This window comes from Engystomops pustulosus, chromosome 3 (genome assembly GCF_040894005.1).
Source record: "Engystomops pustulosus chromosome 3, aEngPut4.maternal, whole genome shotgun sequence".
In the NCBI taxonomy this organism is placed as follows: Eukaryota; Metazoa; Chordata; class Amphibia; order Anura; family Leptodactylidae; genus Engystomops; species Engystomops pustulosus.
Genome location: NC_092413.1, coordinates 181,178,244 through 181,196,232, shown reverse-complemented (window position 1 = coordinate 181,196,232; position 17,989 = coordinate 181,178,244). Strand labels below are relative to the sequence as shown.

The 17,989-nt window shown below is 38.8% G+C and overlaps 1 long non-coding RNA gene across 1 annotated transcript; it reads right to left on the bottom strand.

Moving 5' to 3' along the window:
* Positions 1–4,661: 4,661 nt before the first annotated feature.
* On the bottom strand, positions 4,662–17,011 carry LOC140120640 (uncharacterized). Its single transcript, XR_011853926.1, has 3 exons — positions 16,754–17,011; positions 7,703–7,909; positions 4,662–4,810 (listed from the first exon to the last, which is right to left on the bottom strand). It is a non-coding gene; the product is annotated as an uncharacterized lncRNA (long non-coding RNA).
* Positions 17,012–17,989: the final 978 nt, after the last annotated feature.

Below are 17,989 nucleotides of genomic sequence, written 5' to 3'. Positions count from 1 at the left end.
AACTCAATAGTTTAGTATTGAACAGTATTTGGATTTTTTTCAGTTTGCCAAGCATCTTGATAATAAAACTGTTGCATTCATAGAAACACGGCAATAACGGTAAAGTATGAGAACAGTTTCATCTTCTTGATTTGAACGATAAAGTGGATCTCTCAAAAGACTGAATGGCTTCAATTGTTAGTTTAAGTAAAAGGTACTTTCAAGTATTATTATATTAATAGTTTGGGGTTTCTGAATTTTTCCTTTTATGTGTCAAAGCAAGCATTAGTAATAGATAAATTTGTTACTTCTGCTTACATACTAAGAAATATAGCAGAATTTGTCGCCAAGAAGAAATTCAAATTTTAAAGTCAATTCTTTGAAAAAAAAACTTGAAATTGAATTATTATATACTTTGTACTATAATGGTGTTCTCCAAAGTAGCATCTGCAGGTCCAACCATGTAGTAAATTTAACCTTATTGGCCATTAAACATACAGGTGTTTCTGAATGGGAGTATGAATGAGAAAGAGTTAAAGAGTATAAAGTTTGTAAGAGCATAAGAATGTCAAGCAATGGCACATTCAAGGCATACAGGTGCTGTATGTATCTCATTTAACCATTCACTGGCAACTGGGCTCTATCCTTTGTATCTATCCTGTCTGTGACATATTAGACTATTCTTTAGCATGTATGAGAAAGCTGAAATTGATGTAACCTAACATTGTATAAATAGTGAATGGTGCGGTAATCATGCTGACAGGGGACAAACAACCAAGGAAAGTAATAAAGTTGTGAACAGTGAGCTGTAACATAAAACCTACTTAGCTGTCCCTACCTACTTGCCAACCCTACCATGGATGGTAGGCAACAATCGCTTCCTGTGTCAAAGTGAAATACTGTATTATGAAAACAGTACCAAACATAGGAAGAACGTAGTACAAATGAGTAAAAAAAGAAGTCTAAAGAACAGAGAGACAGTCAGAATGTAAGGAAATGAGCACAGAACAGAAAAAAACAAAATATAGAAAAACGGAATACTGTAGAAAGCTCCAGAGAAAACTTATATCCAACTAATTTCATATAGGATGTTAGATTCCCGGTCCAGGCCAGACTGGATTTTCCCCTTTTAATATCACATCACAATAGAAATCAGGCGAGCAGAGGAAGAATGTGAATGGAGAAAAAACATGCCCATCACAACTAAACATCTGCAGCCAAGAACAAAGTCAGGAGACAGATGGATGCAGTGGAATTCAAATAAGGTGGCCAGGAGTGAAGTAGGGTGGCGTTAAGATTAGTGAATTACAGAATTCAAAATAGGTACAAAATCATTATCGACAGCACATCCTCTGCTGTGCTATACATACAGAGGTTGGTGCTGAAGCTCAAACTGGCACAGATGTTACAGGTCCAACAAACTTTGGTAGCATCTAACATAAATAAAACGTATTTCAGCATGCTCCCTCCGCCATTAAAATGTGAAACACCATACTAGGGTATTATAATTACTAACATAAGTGTCGTCTTATACATATAAACACAAGCCCCTCCCCCTTGTAGTAAGCTTGTGTTATTATGGACCTTTCATCTTTGCCTGAGATATGCTGAGATGAGTGGAAGGAGATGACCAAGTTAAAAAAATAGTAGTAGGCTCGTAGACCTTTCACTCAGCCATATGTGTAATTGAATATATGTATATGTATTAAGTCTGCCTAGACTAGATTCAGACAAATACCCAATATTTCTATTATACCGATTTCATCAATTTTAAAAGGATTCATTTAAATCCAATAAAGATTTTAGAGTTGAAAAGAACATAATTTTAGTAGATTCATTTACAAAGAAATAGCCCAGAACAACCTTAAAAAAAGAAAAAAAACAGAAAGCTGACGTAGAGCTTGGCCAAATCGGTATTAAACCATAAAACCATACGCTGACTCATATGGATATTAAGCTTGTGGTTCCTTCCACGTAGAACCAGATTTCTCTAAATCTTTCTACTTTGTTTAATGCCTCACATAATGTAATTCTAGCTCAAAGAAAGCTGGAAAAGGTCACCCCGATTTGCAGTAATTTTTGTGATTTTGGAAGCCCTAATTAAAATGTTTCAATCCTGACAGAAAAGATTTACTACTCATTCAAACTCACTTATCTTCATTCATTAACGCCTTTGAGGAGAAGACATTTTCTTGGATCACTTAATGTTGCCCTATGCCACGATAAATTTATGGAAGCAGTTTCTTGGAATATAGAATAGTCTGTCTCAAAAAGCCGGGTAAGGTCCTTCTAGGTTCCATCGATGCAGTGGAACTAAACCTTTTGTCATGGGGACAGTTGGACCTCAAAGATGTTTTTTTACTAACATAAAGTGGTATTTTCTGCCTGATTTTGTTCCCATTGAAGGCTAAGCAGTGATGTATGGGTTCTACAATCTAGCAGAGCAGTGCTTTCATACAGTCGCCTGAGATACAGTGCCGGGAAACAAGCCGTGCATACTAAAAACCTACTAACAGAAAACATGATTTATTCTTCTTTTTTTAACTCGTTCAAAATGTGTTTGGAACTAAAGCTTTTACATTTTGGGAGTTCAATGGCAAAATATTGCAAACTGAAATTCAACTAAATTATTAGGATCTGATGCACAGACCAGTCACTTGTAATACGTATAAAAGGTACAAGTTACATTATCTGTAATGTAATGCATTCTACTATTAGACACCAGGGGTGAATTAAATACTATTCAATATTTTAGACTTAACCAAGTTATGCACTAATTAGCCCTAAAATGATCTCCTTATTATCAGAAAGAAATTAGACCAATGTTATGTATAAAACTAGAAAATCAATAGGTCACCGAGTTTTGGATATATTAAAGTATTTGAATAACTGGTATGATAGACTTCAACAACCGAATGACTTCAATCTATAAATTAGAGATTGAGGCCAGAACAAGGCCCCAATACAGTCGTGTACATGGGGCCTAATGCTGCCAATCCCATATCGTTTCATTCACTATCGTGAATGAGACTGTTAGCTCTAGTAAGGCTTTCTATGGGGTTATCAACAGAAAGCATATGGAGCTTCCTAGGCTTCACCAAATGATAATGGCATATAATGACAAGCATTGTGCAGTGCATCTACGGTCATTTCTTTCTAATAAACCCCTGATGAAGGTTTCTTCTCAGAGCTGCAACACCCTGTGATGTATCTGCATATGTATTGAAAATACATTTTTGTCCTCAAGTTGCTCTATCTGGTCTGTAGCCTTCTGTTACATACACCTCAACCTGGTCATATCTACCTTGGCACTTGCATCCACACATTTTTCTCTTTTCCATGATCTCTGGCATATGGTTTGAGGCTACACCAGAAGGCTCTTTTAAACCATCCCCTTCTAGTTACAGTTCATCAATGTATCTTTTATACATCCCATAAGAGTCAATTGCAGCATATTGCTGAATCAGAAAAAGAGAGGAACAGGTGCTCATTCATTCTACCCCTACATAAATCTTACATAAATCACTAGTCAATTTTAGGCACTAGTGTATAGGAAGAACATAGCTGAAGTATGGCAGAGGAGGGTGACCAATATCATTTAGAGGAATTAACTGTTCAGTATGGATATAGATGTTTAGGGGGGAAACTACTTTCAATGTAGAAACTTGAATGAACAGTACAGGGATCTTTCTCATTATCTTTTCGCTCCTACTGTTTGCCTTAACAAGGACAAAGAGTACTCTTAATGACTGGAGGGATTCTTTACGGTAAGGGCAGTGAGACCTTGGAACACTCTGCTGATCTGGATAACTTGAAAGCAGCACCACCACATGTTATGGGAACTAGATTTTCCAAATGGGCTGTTGATTTAGGGATTTATTCTGACTCCCATATTTGAAGTCCTTCCTATTTTTCCCCCTTTCTCTAGATTGAAACTGTCAGATTGTAGGTTAGACTTGATAAACCTGCATCTTTATTTATCTTTATTTGCTATGATATTACACTATAATGCTTAACATGCAAATACATTTTCCATGATGGAAAAAGGAAACCTACACCTCTTTTAGCTACCTTGTAAGGCAGCTCCCTTAACATCAAGCATGACTTTCAGGAAAGCCTAATGACATTATGCAGAAGGAACAGATTCCCAACTGTAGACAGCACTGGTTGGATGTTATTGCATCTCTTCAGTACAGTATAGAAGTAGATTGGCTTTTGACTAATTTCAGAACGTAAGAGTTCTCCTTCAGAAGACTTTGCAAATTAAGGTCGTCTTGTAGAGACTTATAGACTAGTAGGCTCCACTAGAGGATTCTGGAAAAATATGCAAGTAAGTTTTCCAGGATGGGATAAGGAAGTAATTCATTGTGTACATGCAATACATTTATTTCTACATGTTCAGACTAATATGATCAACCTGATGTTAGACTGATGTTTTGGTTGAACTTAAATTTTTTTAAATAACATAAAAAATATGTAGCTATACACTAAGGCCTAAGGTCTCTAATACTATAAAAAATATAAAAATCAAATAGTAATTCACTTGACTCCAATTAGTGGACAGTAACTATTCGACAGTATACCACAGCCCACCGCTATATATACTGTAATTACACCCACATGTGGATTGAAGTATCAGGAGTAATATATAGATCCGACCTTCATGTGCACCTGCGGGGACGTGATGTAATCATTTTAACACATTTCTGTTTAATATGGAAAACAGGCTGAATATATTTAATGATGGAGCTTGTAGCTTAGGTGGAGGTTTTCCTGACCAGCGCGTGCGGTTTCTTTGAAGTGAAGCTTGATCAAAAGACATCTTTACAATCTAAAGAAAAAAATGCATTAATACAAGTTAACGTTATACATACCTGTAATAAAATAGGGTGGATTCTTTTATTAAAAAATAGGGAAAACTTATTCATTGGTTGTACATCAGTGTGAAATAAACTTTTTTAAAAAACACACTTTTTATACAACCCAAGTTAATCATATATAATTTTCCCATGCATTCCATTTGAATGGGATTTCCAAAGCCTTATTACCTATTATTTCTCACGTGCAACGTAAAAACGTTTTCCTTCGTCAATCTTGACTAAAATGTTCAAGAACCATCAGAAAGATATAAAAATTATACCTATTATTATGTATAATGATAACATAGTTGAACACATTTAAACTCATTAAAAACCTGATCTATTAAATGGCCATCATGCAATGTCTTTGTAACAAACCTGTCCAGCAACAGCCCAACCACAACCAGACTTGGCGCTAGCTGTCAGACTGGGTAAGTGGTGGCGAATTTACCCTGTACCGTTACATCAGGCAGTAGCCCTGTCTGCAGCAGATAAGACCACCCTGACAAGGACAAACCCACTATCAGGACCTTAACTAATGGTCCCTGAGTGACCCTAAAAGGTGACAGGGAAGATTTACCTCTTATGGCAGCTGTTGAATGGTTGAGCAGACAGGTAACCAGAATACTGAGATAGACTAGTGTTCACACTGATCTGCAGAAAAGTATCAAGCTGTAACCAAACAAAACTGGGACAGGGGAAGCGGGGTAACACTGGGAGATACATGACACTGAAGAACAAACAACACCCAGAGTCAGAGAGAACTGGGTCAAAACCAAGATGGTGACAAAGGTACAGAATTATATAGCCTTAGAATTGTTGGTAAGCATAGCAGAAATCAAATACACAGAATAGCAAAGAAAATAGCAAAAAAACTAGAGCAGAGAAAACACTCAATAACCAGCACCCTGTGAATGAACTGGTCAGAATATAAAGGAAGTAATGGACACTGCCCCCAGCACTGACTGGTTAAGCCGTCCATCACTTAAAGCAGAGGTGCAGACAAAACAAGCTCAAGCTCACATCCAGCTTTCCCAAGGAAAGACACTGAGAAGGAGCTGTCAATCAAAGGCAATTCTTGGTGTGGTTACAAGCACCGAACCCTGAAACCTGATCCCAATCACAACAATATGTGAGTTCTGACAGTCATGCTATATAGAATTTGAGTAAAGCCTACCTATTAAGGTAAATTTGATGGTAGGTTCCTCTGTCGTTGACTAGCCCTAAAGTGTGCCTCTCAAATTTTTTTATATAGCTAAAACTAAAATAAAATTATCGGCAAAGGCTACCGGGCCATGGAGTAGCTTGTTCAGGCTGTGGGAACAAAGTCTACTCCATGTCCCAGGAGCCTTGGCTGCCCGGCTTCTCTGGAGCTCTGCCCATGCACAGTAACTCCTGCTCCAAAGCCATACTCATACCTATGCACACCCATATTATCGTGTACCATTCCTGACGGTAGGTTTCCTTTTAGTTATTATCTCCAGTAATCTGACTACTTGCCCTTAACAAATATTAACATACATTATAAACAAAAAAAAAATGTAAATTAAATTTTTTACAAAAAGTTTAAGGTTTATCTTTTTATTGGTGACACATTCTAGGTAGAATATTTGTGACATAAAAGAATTCTTGTAAGTATAAGGTACTCAAAAAATCGGATCACCCAATTAACAAAAACAGCTAAAAATAAAATTAATATGTCAAAACATAACTATAGTTGCAAAACTATATCAGGAAGATAACAGAGAGGCATCATCTGTTTTCTATATACTTAGTATATAGTGTCTGCATCTCTTACTAATACAACTGAGATAGAACAAGATAAAATATGATAGAAGAGGCCATTAGTCTTAAAAAGGAAATGACTAAATAATACAAAATAGTCTCTTTCAGAGAGGACTGCCTATAGCAGCCATGCAATTTGCATTTAGAAATGACCTCTTACACTGTATGTAATACATTTTATTTCATTCCTTCTCATTGTGAAAGATTTATACTTTGATGTCATGACCTTTATGTGTTCTCTACTGAGTGTCCGTACATGACCTCTGACTAGTGACAGCCTTCTCAGATCAAGGTCGCGCTCTTCTGACCCCTTTATGCTCTGAATAAAAATCTTCTATTTTGGTATCTTCTGTCTTGGCTGCAAGAGCTATATGTTAACCATTGTATTAGTGAATGCAGACAAGATTTAGTATGGGTACACTTGAAAATTCCTCTTGAATCGGGTAAATTCCATTTTGCTCTTTTATGGGATCCCGTGTTCAAATCTTCCATCAATTATCCAGATCACAGAAGGACTACAAAGAGCATCTCTCTCTCGCTGAAAGCCTTGACATATGAATGGCTCGTTGGTTGACCCAAAATTGTGCAATGTAATGTTTCATTGCCCCCATTATAATGGGGCAGGGAAATAAAAGACGTTTTTTACAACCAGTACAGCGACTATAAGCAGACTTCCAGTGCAGGTAAGGTTGTGAATAGTGATGAGTGCACCCAAACTTTCTAACAGGTGCATCCTACACAACCAGCACATATTGCTGGATTGGCAACCAAACCGGCAATATGTCTGGGATGCGCCGGACGCACCCTTACTGAAACTTTAGGTCCACTAATCTCTAGTGAAACCACTGTGCTACAATGGCCAGAATTTAATAAGATTTAATAATAATAATTCTTTATTTATATAGCGGCTACAGATTACGCAGCGCTGCACAAAGAGTGACAAATTTGTCCCTGTCCCCATGGGGCTCACAATCTTAACAACCTACCAGTATGTTTTGGAGTGTGGGAGGAAACCAGAGGACCCGGAGGAAACCCACACAAACATGGAGAGAACATTCAAACTCTTTGCAGATGTTTACCTGGATGGGACTTAAACCCAGGACTCCAGCACTGCAAGGCAGAAGTACTACCCATTCAGCCACTGCAAGACCATATAAAGATGGCATGGTGTCCATTGTTGCTGTGTTGCTTGTGGGGTCTATCAGTATAGGTACTGGTGGGCTGCTGGGTCCTGGTTCCTGCTGGTTCTGTGATGCAGAGGTTGTGGACGCCATGTGAAGCCACACCTATTAGCCAAGTCACAGTGAAGAGGTTAGCAGACTTATGCAATTTTATCAAAATGTGAACCTAGAGTTTGTGTGCAGAAATTTAGCCTGGTGGCAATGGATCGTTGTAATAATTTGTGATTATCCAGATGATCCAGATCATTTTCCCTAAATATAAGCATAATACCTATAGTAATAGTCTCTGCATCAAAAAAAATTGATTGACCTATGTAAATTGATTGGGGTTTTTTAAAACTACATATAATAACTACAGTTATGATAAAACTGAATTTTTTTTTTTTCAAATTCCTTTATTGAAAGAACAACAGGTATACATATAAAGAGTCATATTTTGACAGATACATACTTATGATTCTATCGTCTATATGTACGTTACAGCATAACTTAGAATATTCATCTGAGTATCTCTACGTCATTGTGAATTGCGATTCTTGCATACTGACAATGTCTAAGTCTAAATCCAAAATCTAAAACTGAATTTTAAAGTTTATTTAACATTGTGGATTGTGGGGTTATGCCAAAAATTAGAGAGTATGTTCATACCCCAAGCCCCAATTTTAATGTCTGTATAATCAATCCTATGTAAACTTAGTTAGTTATACAGATATATTTAGTTTTCACAAACATAAAAAAAACGTATAATGTTTACCTGCAATCACTTGATTAATATATTGGTTTTTGTGTTGCATCTTTTATGGAACATGTTGCCTTTTTTTTGTTCCTCTTTAACTTTAAGCCTCAAATCAGAACTTTTTATTTTTGTTGCTGTGTTCCTAATTGTGTTTATTTTTGTTGTCCGTCCTTTCCTAAACCAAATTTAATCCAACACAGAACACAAGTAAGATGAAAATAAACAACTCCTGATTGTATTATTTCACGGCAGAATAATATAAAACTGGGGACAGGGAACAATTCTTCATGCTTTGTGCAGCGCTGCGTAATCTGTGTGCGCTATTATTATTATTACTCCCCTTTCAGTGTTACTATACCATAACAATACCTTCTATAAAGCAGTTTTATATTTTTTCTCTTTTTCTCCTTTAGTACACATATCTTATCTCAATACACCAGCATTATACAAGCATATACAGTATATCAGCGTATTGATATTATGTATAGGAGGCCTCATACTCACCATGGCTACAAGGAAAAATGATAGACAAATATTACTGGCCATTGGAAACTTGATAAATCAAATACAGTACATAAAATTAAGAGTAAACTAATTAAGAGGGAATATTACCATAACTCGTCTAAAGGGAAAAGCAGCTTCATCTAGTCATATGCTCAGGACTATATTTAGGGAACTCAAGCAAACATCTCTGCTCATAACCCCAACATGTTCCTAGAAATGAGCAGCGCTGGACCCAGGAAGTGGAGAGTCTAATATTTTTTTATGAACCCTACGTTTTACCATTTTTTGTTTCATATCCATGTATATGGTGGGCTGCTGTGGACTACTTCAATGACCATAATAAAATGGCTAATCAGCATGTATTATGAACTTCTAATTCATAAAAATGTTCTTACCTAACACTGTTGGGACATAAAGTTGGGACATAATGTTATCCAGTAAAAAAGACTAATACTAATACACTTACTATTACCCTGGTATCCAACTCAGCCTTTCCCCCCTTACTTTTGTCTGGTTGCTGCTGTTTTATTGTTCAACTAAAAAAAACAACCAGATACAAAAAGGCAATGACAGCCCAAATTACTGGGGTGGAAGAGCCCACAGTTTCATACATTCCCACCCCAATGATACCAGCCTGCAACTGCCCCAGTATTTTATCATCTGTAGATAATCAGGTCCTGGATTGTGCCGGACTCTTCTGGGCAGCCCTGGAGGTAGTGGGCACCCGCCTGATAGTAAAAGGGTAAGTGTATCCCTTAATACTGGCTAACACTAAGCCCTGGGCTTAGAAATAATTGCCCTTTATTAACCATTATTAAGTTGAAATTCTTGTTAATAGAAAACACAGCAAGAATTTAATGTATACATACATCACATTATACGTATATATTATAAATTATAAATTATACATTATTTTATTTAAAGATACCTGGTCATTGTCAAAGTCCACTGCATATACACATGTGTTAAAGGGGTTTTCCCACGAAGGCAAGTTAAACCTAACTTGCCTTCGTGGAAAAACCCCTTTAAAGAAAAACAAAATGTAACCCTTAAATTAAGGGATAGGAAAGATTAGGAAAACCCGCTGTCTTCAATATAAGCTCTTTGACTATTCACCGCTAGCTTTAGCGTCCAAAACACTTCATGCCGCATTGCGTTTTGAAATGCATTGGCCAATATGCATTGTTCATCACATGTAAATGCATGCGTCCAGCTGTAAATGTATATTACTGTAATGGACATTACTATTCATACATATGAATTAATATAAAAAACACATGTAATTAAAATGATTCTATATTTTGATGAAAGTTGTAATGGACAATGGACATCAGTCTTATTATCCTTAACCACATGACCTGCTTGGCTTCTCCTGATATGTAGTTTAAGTCGTTTTATTCCCTACAATAAACAATAGGATTATTTGATGAAATGTGGTTTATTGTATAACAATCACAATTGATTGCACACATTTACCTTCCATACATCACACTGTATACTTATACTATATATTCACTAGTGTTTCAACATGTCAGAAGACAAAATTATTAAGAAAACTTTAACGATAGCAAAGGTTGATTGCTTCTATTGCATATAAAATGAGGAATTCTTGCAGGCAACAAAAGCCCCGTAATCACCATCAATGGGGGTCATCAGACATGCAAATGAGCAATATTTCTCTTGATGAGTTATTGCTTCACGTCAAAAAGGCTGCGCTCTTATCCAGTCTGCCTTTTGCCTTGTGCCAATGAATAGGTTAATCAACAAAAGTTTTATCAGCACTTAGGCCTCATGACGGATATTGTCTTGAGTGAAAAACAAGGCTGTAAAGAGCCGAGCCTTGGATCTCTAAGCCTCCCTTCTAAATTTGGAAGGTGACAGAGAAAGGAACGGACAGGGAAGAGATTAGACTGGTGTTTTGTGATAACAAATTACATCAACAAATTTCCTGACTTAAACATGACTCTCCAGACATGAGAGAAGATCTGAGGACTGAGGACTATTACGTATTGTTTTGTAGGGTCCTCTGCGTAGATATCAAAATGAATAACATTTATTTATCTATGGAAATAAAGTAATTCTACTTAGTACCCCAGGCTCCCTATTTTCCTGAATATTATCATGGTATCTGGAAGGTGCATGTGGTCAAGTATGAGCAGGTGATAAGATTGTATATGATGCGCTAGCTGCAGGAAGCATATTATAGAGCAGGAGAAGCTGAGCAGATTTTACATTTTGTTGTATCTCCAAGCAGCATGATATAAAGCAGAAGGAGCTGAGCAGACTGTATATAGAATCATATCTGAAGACAATATGAGACAGCAGGAGTCGGTGAGCAGATTTCTTTTTACCTGTAGGCGGTAATTTAGGAATCAGATGGACAGCAAGTTATACAGCAGGAGGGGCTGCGTAGATTGTGCATTGTGTCCAATCAGCAGGCAGCATGTACAATGGCCTAGAGTCCTCCGGGCCCTGTGAAAAATTCCTAAAAGGGTCCAGAAAGCGTTGAAACTTACTCCTCCCATTTCAGCACCAGAAACATATCAGCAGCAAGCTGACTACATAGGAACTGCACTAGATCAAAGATTACTATGTAAATATGGTACAAGAACACAATTACTACATAGATACAATATCAGAAAAGATAACTACATAGAAACAGCACCAGAATCAAGATTTGCTACATAAATACAGCACCAAAACTAAGCAGAATGAAGTACACAGCCTTGTATTACAGCACAATTATCACATTGTTTGAAGCAGATGATAAATATGACATAGTATAAGACTGTCTCCATGTAGTTCATCCTTATGGAGAAGAATCCTGCTAAATTGTGAACTCAAAGGTACCAGCACTTACTGTAAATTTAATGACAGAACATTTCCCCCTTTTCTTCTTCTTCTACGTGGCTGCCATGTTAACTTCTTCCAGCCATAAGTCGTCTCATCAGATTTTATAAACTTCATAAAACAAACTTATTCTGTTCTGCTCACAGTAACTAATATAGGAATGGTACCCCGACAATATACTAACAAGGGAATCAAAGCACCAATGTAGATGCAGTGCCCCTATGGTAGCTAATGTAGTTGCAGGGCCTCCACAGTAGCTAATATAGTGACAGTGCACCCTAAATAGTCAATATAGCGACAGTGCCCAAACAGTAGCAGCAGTCCCAATGCAGGCAGCCAAGTCATCACACGCAACGTGCATGCCATCTTTTCCATCTGAAAGGCTGCACAATGCTGGGCTATAATAATGTTGAGCAGCGGAGCAGAGAGTTGAAAGTTCTTGTACACTGCCACAACTGAAAGGTGAGATCAAGCCCAGGACTTGGCTTCTTTCTGGATGAATATTACAACTTTGCCAGCCAAGGACCCAATCACTGTGTACGCCCCTGAGCATAGAGAGTTATTGAGCAGGAGGGGTTTATCGGATTGTATATTGTGTTCCATCTGCAGGCAGAATGTTATAGAGCAGCAAAAACTGAGAATATTGTACATAAAGTCCTATCTGCAGGGAGCATGTTATAGACCAAGAGTAGCTTCACAGATTGTACATAGTGTCCTATCTGCAGGAACCATGTTATAAATCAGGAAGAGCTAAGTAGATTGTACATAGTGTCCTATCTGCAGGCAGCATGTTATTGAGCTGGAAGAGATGCACAGATTGTACATATTGTCCTATCTGCATGCTGCATGTTATTGAGCAGGATGAACTGAGCAGATTGTACACAGTGTCCTATCTGCAGGCAGCACGTTATAGAACAGGTTTAGCTGAATAGATTGTACATAGTGTCCTATCTACAGGCAGCATGTTATAGAGCTGGAGGAGCTGAGCAGATTGTGCATAGTTTCCTATCTGCAGGCAGCATGTTATAGAGAAAGTTGAGCTGAGCAGATTGTACATAGTGTCCTATCTGCAGGCAGTATGTCATAGAGCAGGAGAAGCTGAATAGATTGTACATAGTGCCCTTTTACATGTTGTAATAGATCAATTAACCTGTGTAAATGTGGAAAAGATCATCCAACAAACAAGCAAATGCCTATTTGTCAGGTGATTGCATCTTCTATACAACACAAGTGCTACAGACAAATGCTAAACGTATTGGCATGAATATTTTATTTATCCTCATATAGGGGGAAGGATTGCTTGATTTAAATGGGGGCAAAGACGTGGAAAAAAAAATAAAAATAAAATGCCTTAGAACTTTTGGCAAACTTATATTACAGTCTTAAAAGAATCCTAAGACAAAAATACTTATTGAAAAAACTGAAACAGTCCAATTCCCTGGAAAACAATGTTGTATTATTCCACAGCTCAATCTTGTATCCTGTGACTAGAATCTTGTGCTTTTCCAGTAGTGGTTATTGTACTGTACACGGGGAGATGAAAGCCTTATCCTGAGAACTGGGTTAATACCTTAAAAGGCCAAACACTTGACCAGGCATTGCACCAATCTCATTTTACATTGTCGGCCTTCATAAAGCTATTTATTAAGCGGAAATCAGTTTACTTACCGAGCAAGCGGAGAAGTCTATGCTAATCTCTATGGCATTAGTCACGCTGCACTAAGTAAGAGTATGCCGAAAACAAGTACTAATTGTGAGCTACATTTGCAAAGGCCTACAAGATATTTGCATAAAACGTTCAAGTCAACTACAAAGTCATTATATGGATTTTCCACTTCATGGCTAGGATATATCGGATGATTAATCATTATAAGTTTTTCTGTTTGCCTAGATGTGCAGTTTCTGTCTGGAGCCGACATGTGGGCAGGCGGTAACCCTGCGTTAGGTCAACAAAGCTAGGAAAGATTGGAACATGACTCTTGTAGAACATGTAGTATAACCTAAACACTACCGTATTATGCGGTTTTCTCAACATATAAAACCTGTTTTATTAGGGGATCCTGCAGGATTTCAATACTGTGATACAGGCAGTCCCTGACTGAAGAACACCTGACTTACTGACATATCTTCTACACAGGGCCAGATTAAGGTAGGAGGAGGCCCTCGGGGGCAAAATCTGGTGGAGGCTCCCACTGAATGTAGCTCAGACAGTGGTACACATTGCTATTTTTAATTATTATTAATATTCTAAACTTACTCCTTCTTATATATTAGCCTAGCTGAAGGTCCAGCTGGCACAGCGGCAGTGGTGTTGGCCTACCTGCAAGCCTAGCTGGCACAGCATCAGTGGTGTTGGCCTAGCTGCAGGCCTAGTTGGCACAGCTGCAGTGGTGTTGGCCTAGCTGCAGGCCTAACTGGCAGAGCAGCAGTTGTGTTGGCCTAGCTGCAGGCCTAGTTGGCACAGCTGCAATGGTGTTGGCCTAGCTGCAGGTATATCTGGCACATCAGCAGTGGTGTTGGCCTAGCTGCAGGCCTAACTGGTAGAGTAGCAGCTGTGTTGGCCTAGCTGCAGATCTAGCTGCCACAGTGGTAGTGGTGTTGGTCTAGCTGCAGGCCTAGGTGGCACAGCGCCAGTGGTGTTAGCCTAGCTGCAGGCCTAACTGGCAGAGCAGCAGTGGTGTTGGCCTAGCTACAGGCCAAGCTGTTACCGTAACAGTGGTGTTAGCCTAGCTTCAGGCCTAGCTGGTACAGTGGCAGTTGAACTGACTACTCGTCTTAGCCCCCACGCCTGTCCCACGCACCACTCCTTTCCTCAGAGGAGTAAATCTAACACTGATTGGCTTGGACTTGGCTGGCAACCAGTTCAGCCAAACAATTCTAAGTACTAAGGGGGGATAAGGTGCCTTTCTGCATGCAGATCAGCTTCTGAAAAGCATGCTGCATGTAGAATGCATGTAGATGGGGATGCTGGCACTTACAGTGCCAGAGACTCACTGTCACAGCTTGGAGGCAGGTGCAAGAGCAGCACTGTAGCACCGCTATTTTGTATCATTCCCAGAGACAGTCAGCTTGCAGGTGTAAGCTTACTGTCGGATATTGCAGGTATGGGTGCAGTAAAATGGTGGGGGCCCCAGGGTGCCCCCCTAGAGCCTTCCCTATAGTTTGGCCCTGTTTGTACGTAACCTGGGGACTGCCTACATAGTTCCCACTTGATTTTATCATACAGTACATCTACATTGTATAAAACAATAGTGCCCTAAAGAGCCCACATACTCTGTAAAACAGCTACGTCTTTACATCCTACTCCCTCCTGCTGAGTGACCTATAAACTCAGGGAAGGTCATTGGAGGCTATCCCTCTTTTCACCGCCACTGAGAGTTTATGTCGCTCAGCAGCAGGGAGGTCCCCAGTGTTGTCACTATCAATATAAGGATTTTGCCATCAATGGCACTAAAACACCCGAAATATTGGCAACAGGCGGTGATTGGCAGCAGTCAGTGATGATGTTCACTCCTATGGCAGAAGCGAGGTGTGCATGCCGCCTGAAATAAATGTGCCAAAGTACTAGCATACATTGCTCCACATAATACCAGCACATTTAGTCATTGCTTCAGAATATTTTTGTGATTTGTCAGACAAAGAGTAGTGCTTAGCGCCAAAGTGTTTAATTTGCAGGCAAAGTTTTGATACATTTTTATCATAAACTAAGCCAATAAATAGGGTAAAGGTAAAGGGGGTTAGACTAGACCAGTGGTGGCGAACCTATGGCACGAGTGCCTGAGGTGGCACTCTGAGCCCTTTCTGTGGGCACCCAGCAGAGAATTTACTAGATCGGACTCAAGGCTTCCTCCTGCAGTCCAAGACAGCCCAGGATGTTCCACGCTCAGCCCTATTTTAAAGTGACACCTACTTGGCTGCCAGGACTACAGGAGGAGCGAGAAGGTGTAGGCAGAGATGGATTGTCTTTGGAGTTCCACCCTTGGGTCCTATGATTCTTCCTCTTCAGGGAACCCCGGAGGGAAACTACAATCCAAATGTCTCCTGCTTTATATTGTAATGGTGTCCTCAAGACGCCAATACGATTGAAACTTGTGATACAGCAGAGATCAATAGGTTACTGCTTAAATTGTCATGTTGGCACTCTGCGAAATAAAAGTGGGTTTTGGTTGTAGTTTGGGCACTTTGCATCTAAAAGGTTCGCCATCACTGGACTAGACAATCAGGAGTGAATTAAGGCTGCCATAGGCCCTGGACTGTATGAAAATATGTGGACCTCCAACAAATCAATTTTTTTTAATGGTTTGACATTTTCTGCCAACATACAGTACCAGCACAAAGCTTCTTTGGATAGGGGATGAGTATACCTTCTTTTGGTTAAATATTGGCCCTAGAAAGGCTCTTTTATACTTTTGTTTTGGGGCCAGCACACATATATGAGGATTTCAGAGCTGGGGCTGTTGCACTCTATTATTTCTACAGGGTAGTATCAACCTTGCTAGGTGGTTTTGGTGGCCATGGGCTACCCAGACGCCTTGGTCCCAATAATCCACCGTTGTAGACAATATAAACATGCGTTACAATAATCATCAAAAATAAGTTATTTTGCATGTCCTAGCAATTTTAATACAGCCCTATGTAAATTTACACTAACAGGTCAAAATATACCCATATAGCATCCACTCAATACAGAGCTGAACACTGCTTAGAGCTCACAGACCATATGTATGCTCAGGCTTTGGTCTCTTTTATTGAAAACCCATCTCTACATAAAAAAATTAAGATTTTTTAAAAAAATATATTAATATTTTAAACCAGGGTTTACCCATAACAATAAATGATTAAATAAAAATACAAATTACCATATAAAGCCACCATTTACATTCAAAGAGCTTCGTTGGCCGAATATAACATCTTCTGTATATTATACCATGAGCGTGATCAACCCCCCTTTTCTGTATGAGGAGAAAGCTGCTGTAAACCACAACAGAATGACAAAAATCTCAGCTATCATCCAGACACGGGATTTGGAGTTCACTTGCAGCCGCAGCCACATAATTTGACCTTGAGCAAATCACTTCATCTCCCCACGTCTCAGATCATGAACAGATTACTTTATCTCCCAGTGTGTGACCTTAGCTGTTTGCAACCAAGTGAGGATAAGGATATCATAGCTCTCATGCTACAATTCTCCCCGCCAGATGGCTGACCAATCTGGAAATCGATTTAGGTCCAATATTTTTCATGCTAATTATCTGTTCTGACCCATAGCAGGATGTGTGCGTCTATGTGTGAATATGAGCGTGCACTCTCATTTGTATGTGAATAGTACTTAGCATCATTTTTTATTCCATGTATTGTGATTTATCTGAGCATGAGTAATAGTATTCTGCTCCGCTGCCTGCGCCTTACTTTATGGTAACAAATAGGATTGACCCTGAGTGAACAATGCCTTGCAACAGGAGTCTGTAATGTGCCCATATATTTTACTGAAGTGCCTACTATTCCCTAGTACGTAGGTTATTAAATGGTGTTCTTATGTAGTGTGTGTCAAATAATAGCATTATTCTTGTTTTATAGGATTATACTCTGTATTATGGTTATTGGCTATTTTTATGGCAGCTTGAGAATTATTACAAAGGCAAAACCAACAATAACCCTTGTAATATATCATACGTAACACTTAGGGATTATATCTCTGGATTAGAGTTTTTTGAATTAGCAGCAAATTGGAAATAGCATTAAAAGACAATATAAATATGCTACAGCTATTAAAGGGGTTGACCACTTACCTCATGGTTTTTGTAAGTGTAGGGAGCAGGATATAGGGTAATTTACCAATATGCATCTATTAATAGTTCTGCTCTGCTTTCTTGATATGTAAAGTGAAACCTCCTGTCTTTTACCTCATCAGCCAAACATTCCTGTCCATAAAATGGCGGCAGATGGAGAGTCATGTGATCTCTAACGCTCCGTGAGCAATCACCCTGCCAGGACCTTATAATAATAATAATAATAATAATACAGGCAGTCCCCGCATTACGTACAAGATGGGTTTGTTCTTAAGTTGAATTTGTATGTAAGTCCAAACTGTATAT